We start from the raw sequence: 9,220 nt of genomic DNA, 5'->3' as shown, positions 1-9,220 counted from the left end.
TATCTATTAAAATTAGAGATGCATTTAGTTTTTAACCTAAAAACTCTGTTTTAGGAAACCTAACCTGCTGATTCACGGCACAGCTAAAGTAGTACCAGGGTAACCTGAAGCATTTAATATAATTTAATGATAAAAGATTGAAAACGATCCGGGAAACTGATTGCACAGACTGTACCTCATCTACACATTTTCTGTGCAACTGTAAAGGAAGAGATAAGGAAATCTTTGCATCCTGGGCCTGAATGTCACAAGGATTGAGTTTTCATGGTGGCTCAAGATACTGAAGACAAAGCATAATCAAAGCAATGGCCACTAAGAGACAGGAGAGGTCCAATAAAAGCAAAAATCAATGTGCTAAGAGCAATGGTAAAGGCAATAATTGCTTGGGATATTCAAGTCTTTTGCTTGCTGATTTTCTAGAGCGCCAAGGCATGATATCTTCTGCTTATAGTGAAAGTGTTTTGAGGAAGTTTTCCAAAGCTCTGGCAGAAAAATGTTTAGGAAAGCTTCATTAGAGGGCCCTTCACCACCATGACAATGCTCCTGCTCAGTCTGCAAATCAAGCAAGAGCAACTTTGAAAGAGTTTCAAGGAAAAGTCATTAGGCATGAATTTAGTCTTAATTGTCTTATTCTGAGTTCTTTTTCTCTCAAACGAAAATTAAATGCCTCTTATTTTTCTTTGCTTAATAATGTAAAAGCAATTGCACTGAATTGTTAAATTCCCAGGACCTCTAGTTCTTTAGGGGGTGGGCTAAATGGTTGGTTTTATTACTTACAAAAATGTTTGAATTTGATTAAACTTAGATTGAGAAATAAAGTTTATATATTTTACTATTGTTTGTAATCTTATTTCACACACATATGTATAAGGGAGGATAAAATATATGGTTTTGGAATATGCATAAAACAGTTCTGGAACTAATAAAAACTATTTCTTGAGGTGGTGAGGGTGAGTAGAGGTGGGAAAATTGAATATACTATCTGATAAAACTAAAATATTTGCAAAAACTTAAAGGGAAAAAGTTGAACACTCAAGCATTGCACAAAGAACTGTTTTTTCCCCCAAATCATTTTATAAGGTCACAGTCCAGACATCATACCATTCAATAGTTCAGTCCTATAAAACAATGTTGTATAATTGCTACCACAATAAATTTCAATGCATTTTTTTCCTCATTGTACTTGATATCAGCTCCACATTACCCTCTCCCTCTGCTGCCATAAAACTCCACCCCAGGAATCCATGTTCTAGTTATTGTCTCTATAGATTTATCCCAAATAATTTTAGAGCTGTGCATTAATGTGTCTCTCCCCCACCCCCCCACTATCATGATCCCAATTCTACCTTGCAAGTCTGGCTAGACCAGAGGATGTACACTGGTACAGATAGTAACTGGAAAGACAGGGAATCCAGGGCAGATGATCCCTTCAGGACCAGTGGTGTGAGTGGTGATACTGGAAGGGTAGAGGGAGGATGAATTGGAAAGGGGGAACCGATTACAAGGATCTACATGTGACCTCCTCCCTGAGGGATGGACAACAGAAAAGTGGGTGAAGGGAGACGTCGGACAGTGTAAGATATGACAAAATAATAATTTATAAATTATCAAGGGTTCATGAGGGATGGGGAGCGAGGGAGGGGAAAAAATGAGGACCTGATGCCAGGGGCTTAAGTGGAGAGCAAATGTTTTGAGAATGATGAGAGCAATGAATGGACAAATGTGCTCTACACAATTAATGTATGTATGGATTGTGATAAGAGTAGTATGAGCCCCTTATAAAATGATTAAACTTTTTTTTTTTAAATCAGGAAAAGTGTGCATCAGGGTTGTGCCTTATCACTATATTCAACCTGTATAATGAGCAAATCTTCAGAAAAGGTGACACGAAGATTAACGCTGCATCAAGATTGAAGGAAGGTTTATTAACCACCTGAGTTATGCAGATAACACATTTTGCTTGCTGAAAGTGATGAGGACCTGAATTATTTGATGATGAAGACCAAGGATTGCAGCCTTCAGTATGGATTATAACTCAATTTAGAGAAGATCAAAATTTTTACAACTTGGCCAATCGTTAGCAACATAATAAATGAAGAAAAGTTGTAACGGACTTTGTCTGGCTTGGATCCACAGACAATGCTCATGGAAACAACAATCAAGAGATTAACAAGCACTTCATTAGATAAATCAGTTGCACAAAGCTCTTTAAAGTGTTGAAAAAGTAAAGAAGGATGTTTCTTTGTGGGCCATGTTGCTCCTGACTCAAGTTATGGTAGTTTCAATCACCTCATATGCATGTGAAAATTGTGCATTGAACAAAGAAGACAGAAGAAGAAGAACAGATGCATTTGAACTATGGTGCTGGTGAAGAATATTGAAAATATCATGAACTGTCAAAAGCACAAACAAATCTGTCCGCCATAACGTTTCTGCTGAGACTTGGTCTCACAAACCTTGGATGTGTTTTCAGGAGAAACTAGTCCTGGAAAATGACATTTTCCTTGGTAAAGGAGAGGGACGGGAAAAATCCCTGGACAAGATAAATGGACAGCAAAGTAGCCTCATCGTAGGGTTCAAACACAAGAACATTAGTGAAGATGACAGAGCACCAGGTGATACTTCCTTCTGTTGTACATAAGGTCACTGCCAGTTTGACCCAACTCAACAGCACTCACCATAGCAACCTCTCCCGACAGCATGCCGAAGTATGTGAGAAATCTCGCTGTCTTCATTTTTAAGGTGCGTTTAGGCTGTATGTCGTTCAAGGCTGATTTGTTTGTTCTTCTGGTAGTCTGAGTGTTCTTCTGCTACTTTCAAAATTCTTTGCCACTATCCTAAATCAAGTGCATCGGTTCTTCTGTCATCTCCCTTGGTCGTTGCGTAGCTTAATTAGTTTAGTAAGCATATTACTGAATACATTTTTTGTGAGCTTATTTGCTAATCACACATCCGTTAGTGGAGTGTCTGCTTAGATCTTTTGCTTAATTTTTAAATTGAGTTGTCTGTTTTTGTATATTTAAATTTTTCAAGGTTCTTTCATATTTTGCATTCAATTTATTTATTAGATACAGGTTTTGAAAATAATTTTTCCAGTATGTGACTTTTTATTTTACAGTATATTAAACTCCCATTTTAAAATATCAACAGCAATCATAATATGATTAGCTTTCTCTAGTCTAAATTTTTCTGAAAGGAAATCAAGAGAATAACAGAATCTTTTATTTGATGGACAATTTTAAAATTAATTTCATGAAGATTATAAAAGCCAAGTAGGAAATTTTATCATGCCATACCTTTAACTTCAATCTTAACCTTGGTTATGACCACAAAATGTAGAGATTCACAGATATTCTCTATTTTATATTTAATTTTGAAGAACTTTCAATCTTTGTGAAGTGACAAAGGAAGCCGACAGATCTCTGAAGCAGGCCATCAATCTGCCAGCACTAGCTTTCACAGCACAGTAAAAGGGAACATTTTCAAATAGTGAGCTGTCTCCTTTATTTATTGATCTTCAACTAGAAATAAAGCTATAGTAAAATGCTCTCTTCATATCTTTCTCACTGTATGAAAACAGGGTTACAGATCAATTGATTTACCATCACAATTGATTAGGTGCCTTCCCTGCTATCTCTATTGTGACACAAAACATGTAGTCATATAGATCTTTCATTAGGAAGTCATTGAAAAGCGAAGGTTCACTGCATGCTTAAATGGTTTGTAGCCCACTCATTAAGCCATTAACTAGCCATTAATATTGCTTAACCTCAAACCTTACAGATAAAATAAGTTATTAGCATTTTATCTTCCCAGAGTACCTTGACCAAGCAAACGAGAACAATCAGAATCAAATGTTCAGACATACGCAAAGGAAATTCAGGTAGACTAGCAAGATTTATGTGTATATTCTTTTAGTTGCACGCCCCAAAACATAGTGGGAGAATAACCCAGACACATTACTAAAAATTGCTTTTCTTCATCTATTTGACTTCTTTTTAATATTTTCATGTATGTTATGAGTACTATCAGTAACATTCATTTTGATAATAAATTTTCCTCATGATAATCTTCATCATAAAGGTAAGAGTAAAGAAAAGAAACTCTGCAAAGAGAAGTTAGGCATTCTAAGACAGATTAGTATCTTCACACGCATGCTTTACATTCAAGAGAACAGGTGATCAGATGTAACACCTAGCAATCCTCCATTGGTATATTTTCTCTGTATGTATAGTCATGGAATTCAAATAGATCCTAGTTATTAACAGTATTATAGATAACATGTAGTAAGCTATGATGTACAGAGTATAACATAAATAAATCATTAGATTGCTACAATGATAATATCCCACCAAGTTAAATATAATGAATGTATCAATTCTTCGACATCATTTTTATAAGATATTTTGCAGGCAACTTTTTCCACAGGAGAAACAATAATCAAAATCAAATACTACTGCTCAGTTTAAAAGACAAAAATTGAGAACTTAAACAAAGATCCTACTAATTTAGTGACAGGTATGCAATAAGGAATATGAGCATAATAGAATTTTCAAATAGGTAAAGTGATAGAGTTTATAGTTCATATAAAAGAATATTAGAGAACTAATCACAAGGGACACTGTAGTAGTTAAGCAAATGTAATTTACCTCTATTAAATTTTCATGGGTTCAATTGTGTTGTCTCCCAAAATAAATGTCAACTTGGCTAGGTCATGAGTTCCCGCGTTGTACGATTATCTTTTATTTTATAATGTGCTGTAAACCTTAACATTTGCCTGTGGTTAATGAGGCAAGATTAGGTTATGTTAAAGAGGATTAAGATGGGATGCTTCACCCTTATTTAAGTCACCATGCTTTGAAAGTCAGAGCTCTGATACTATCTAAGGGCAGTTTCCTTGGGCTATGACATGAATCAGTTTTTATCTCATGAGCTATAAAAGGAGAATGAAGTTAGCAGAGGGGAAGGGACTAAGTATCATCAGGAGAGAAGAACTGGGATTGTTGGTTCAGGGTCTCTGAAGTGAGAGCTGCCTTGACCCAGGAGAAGATTGGTGCCAAAAATGCATGGAGATAAAGAAACTGTGGAAATTACAGGTGTTGAAAGGAGACCAGGACCTTCATCAGACGGCCTGAAAGAGAAAGCCTTCACTGGAGGTGGTATGTGAATCTGAATTTTAAGATTCTTATACAAGGTTTTATTCCTGTGATAGCAGCATTAGATAACAAAAATACCAGTCCACTGAGAAAGGCATCTCTACTCACATATTTAGTAACTATACCTAAACAATGTCACCAAATTTCAATTTGGACAGGTCTGAATTTCATTTTATTTTTCAGTGTCTTAGTTCAAAGAAATTAAGTAGTGTATCATGTGACATTTCACTGCTGAATAAGGTTGGTGTACATGCAATATCATTACTTAGGTAGAACTTATGCATGCGGTTGACAAAATAACATAGAAACCGATAATCAACTTATAGGGCCCACCCTGTAAGAACTCAATATCTGCCTCTAGTTTGCATATATTAAAGTCATTTATATCCACTGAGCCATTCAGAGGAACTTGTACTGGCCTCTTGCTGGCAGGTAAATGAAATAAGTAGGAAGGTCGTGCCTTGGGCCATACCTTTCAGAGGTATTTATTTATTTATTTTCCATACACAGTGAAGAAAATGACGAATGTCCAAAGAATCATGCAAATATCCCTTTGCTGACAATATGGCCTTTACCCAGGGGCATTAGAGAGGGTAGACATGAACTTTGAAAGAGTTAGTATATCACAGCATGGAAAAGAGAGCACGCTAATGCTTCTATATGGCTAGTTTGCTTATTCTTTCTCTACAAGTCTACGGAATCTCCTACCTCTGATCCAGAAGTATGTATATGCCTGTGTGTTATGGGTTAAATGATAGTTCCCTGTCTCCAAAATATGTACCATCAGAACCTAACTCCTAAACCTTTGTATTTAATCCCACTTGGGAATAGAATGCTTTATGTTTTGTTAATAACCCCATACCAACATAGGATCTATTGTAGACCTATTCACTTCTGATACTTAAAAAGAAGCAAGCATGAAAGGAGGAAAGATAGATGCCACAAGGACATTTCATAGGAATGCCAAGGCCAATTCTAGCTGAAACAAAGATGTTTCCTCAGCTTCTTAAACTGTGAGAAAAGAAATCTCTGCGTTAAAGGCACTGTGTTGTGGATTGAATTGTATTCCCCCAAATATGAGTCAACTTGGTTGGTTCATGATTCTTAGTTGTTTGACAACAATATGATGATGTCATTTGTCAGTTATGTAATGATGTAATCCTTCCCATGATGGAACCTGTTGTGATTAACCCTTTACTGAATTGTAAGGGGGGTATTGAGGACATGGCCATAATATGTTGTAACAGCTGCTTCCTTGCGGTGGGACCTGTATTACCTTTTATCTGTAAGCGATAAAAGGAGAGAGAAACCAGCAGAGAAGGGGGGGACTTAGATCACCAAGATAAAAGAGCTGGGAGAGGAGTCTGTCCAAGAAGCAGAGTCCCCGATCTAGAACCTCCTAAATCTAGTAGAGTATTGATACCAAGACAATGGAGATCTATACCAGATTTCAGGTACACAAGGAGCATCTCCCAGAGTAAAACAAAGACAGAAAAAAAGCCTCCTCCTAGATCTGGTGCCCTGAATTTGAACTTCTAGCCTAAACTGTGAGAAAATCAAATTCAATTTTTTAAAGCTGTACTTCTATTATAGCTGCACCAGATAGCTAAACTACTGTGATTCTTCCTTTGGAGATGGAGGTAATGACAAGATTGTGGAGTTCTCCAATTTTGGAGAACTGTTGGTTGGCGGATAAATAAGGTCATGCTATTTTAATGCCCTATATGTTGTAATGAGCTATGTTTTATTCTGGCAAACCTGTGACAATCATTCCGTTGTATTTGGTTTTTGTTTGTTCAAACCAAGGTGTATCTCAGAGGTGCTATGGAGGGGGTTATTACCCTCTTGAGGCTGTGATACGAGTTTTTCTGGTGTGTTTTTTTTGTAAATGACACTCAGAATTAATTAACTTATTGAGATAGCAAGTCAAACAAAGGTGTCGTCGGGGAGAGGGTGTATTGGGAGGGGCACAGTGGCGATAAAAGGGAGATGATATCTAAGTACCCAGGAAGAAATCAGATGTTTGGAAAACAATTATGGAAGCAACGGTACAATTCTGCTTGATGACACTGAACAATGCATTGACATGGCATTTGGGTTAATTCCGAAGTAATAAATAATAAATTGGAAGTGAAAAACAAACAAATGAATAGACAAACTTTGATCCAGGAATGGGTTTTGGGCTCACACTAAATCCCAGCTTTAATTTAAGAACAATTAGTTCTTCCATCAGGGTCCTGCTCCATATTCATCTGTCGGATGGGAACACAGATGATATTGGTGCTATAGCAAAATGAGGAGAAGAAATTAGATGGTGCCCAGCTATCAGAAAACATAGCATCTGGGTTCTTAAAGGCTTGTCAATGAACAAACAGCCATCTCAAGGAGATGTCAACTAAATCCACATGGGAGAAGCACATCATCATCAGTCACCACAGGGTTGTGAAACATACCATCTGAAGTCAAGGGGCGGGATTAGTATCAGAGCCTAAAGTCTGAGAATCTGGTTTGCAAAAGTCTATGGATGACAGTGGGAGCCCAAGATTCATTGGTGGAACTATTTCAGAAATAAGCCTCTGGTGAACTCTATCCACAATTAAGCGATAGGAGGAAAGTAGTTAGTAAATAGAGTGTGTTGGGGAGCTGAATACAGAAGGTCAAAGCCATAAACCTGACTTGAACAGTAAAATCTTGCCATGCTGGACCTGATCTAGTTTCCAAAATTCTATGCATTTGTGGGTTGTATTGTTTTTTTTGGATTTTGATTGTAGGGGGCACCTCAGAAGTGTTATGTCATCATGGGTCACCCTCTTGAAGCTGCATCACGTTCTCATCTAGTACCTCAGTTTACCACAATTCACCCTTTTGTATTATGTTTTAAATTCAAAAGGGCTACGTAAGCAAAACAAAATTCTTCCAATGCTCTGAATTGGGAAAAACAGTTAAACCAGAGCCTAGGCGATAGGATAGAGTTTGAACCCAGGTGCTTGGGTCTAACCTTCTGTGGCAGTTACAGAATTTCATGTCAACTTGATAAATAGAATGTGGGGGTGGAGTCTAGCCTGTCAATCAGGTCTCAGAAAGGCAATTGGCCATATCTTTCTGATAAAGTCTCCCAACAAGAGGTCGTTTTGATGTTTCAGATAATATCTGGTATGCTTCATTTTCATTCTCTTTTGCGGGGCAAAGGAGGGTCCCCAACAAATCATCACAGGTCCGGGAGGCGCAATTGTACAGTTGATATATATAAAGATTATAGTAAAATCATAGAGAGCATGATAGATAGAGGAGAGAGTCAAATAAAGAAGTCAGACACATTTCATAGTAGCATGTTCACCTCCTGGATGGTCATGATCTTATCAGCCTCCATACACAGCATGTGCCAAGGCGAGGTGGGGCGGAGACCAGGCAGCCGGCTGGCCAGAGGGAGACCTGGCAGGAGGCTGGAAACCACATTTATTGCTAACCAAGGGTTATATCTACTTAAGGGGGCGTGATTATAGGTAACAGGAAAGGGCAGTACCATAGGCATACACATTATAGGAAGGGGATGTACAATGGGCATAGGTGTAACAGGAAGGGGATGAGCTAGGACTGTACACATGATAGGAAGGGGAGGAACTAGAGGCATACATGTGACAAGATGGGTAGACCCTAGATTCATGATGGCGGCCTGAGCTTGACCTCTCTGGGGACTCCTACAAGGAAACAGTCAACTACTATCCTTGTCAGAAGGGAGCAGGCCCTACTTCTTGTGGAATAAACAGTGGTGTCTGCTTGCTCTGGATAGCTGATAACCCTTAGGGAGAATCACCCCTGACCTACTTCTGTTGACTCCAAGTGTATAGTCATTTGCCACGTGTAACAAGCAGCTGAGTTTGGCATATAATTGGGGGAGACAACTTGAGAGAAATCCTTCTGTTTCCCACATTCTTTCATTTGAAAAGATATAACCAATTAGCCCCTCCCTTTGGCTCTTAGAACCTGGGGACAATTATTGTCAAGGGAATTGTGAGGTTTCTTCTTTTCCTTGCATTTGCTCGAGCACTCCATCCACACTTCTC

At 38.0% G+C, this 9,220-nt stretch overlaps 1 pseudogene; it reads left to right on the top strand.

Annotated features, from left to right (window-relative positions):
* Window positions 1-2,700: 2,700 nt before the first annotated feature.
* Window positions 2,701-9,220, top strand: part of LOC101648468 — a 38,973-nt pseudogene continuing 32,453 nt past the window's right edge.

The sequence above is a fragment of the Echinops telfairi genome, unplaced genomic scaffold, assembly GCF_000313985.2.
Source record: "Echinops telfairi isolate 266 unplaced genomic scaffold, ASM31398v2 ScPeMD7_7467;HRSCAF=8505_0, whole genome shotgun sequence".
NCBI classification, from domain to species: domain Eukaryota; kingdom Metazoa; phylum Chordata; class Mammalia; order Afrosoricida; family Tenrecidae; genus Echinops; species Echinops telfairi.
Note: the sequence above shows the minus strand (reverse complement) of the source record. Positions and strands in the feature narration are given on the sequence as shown.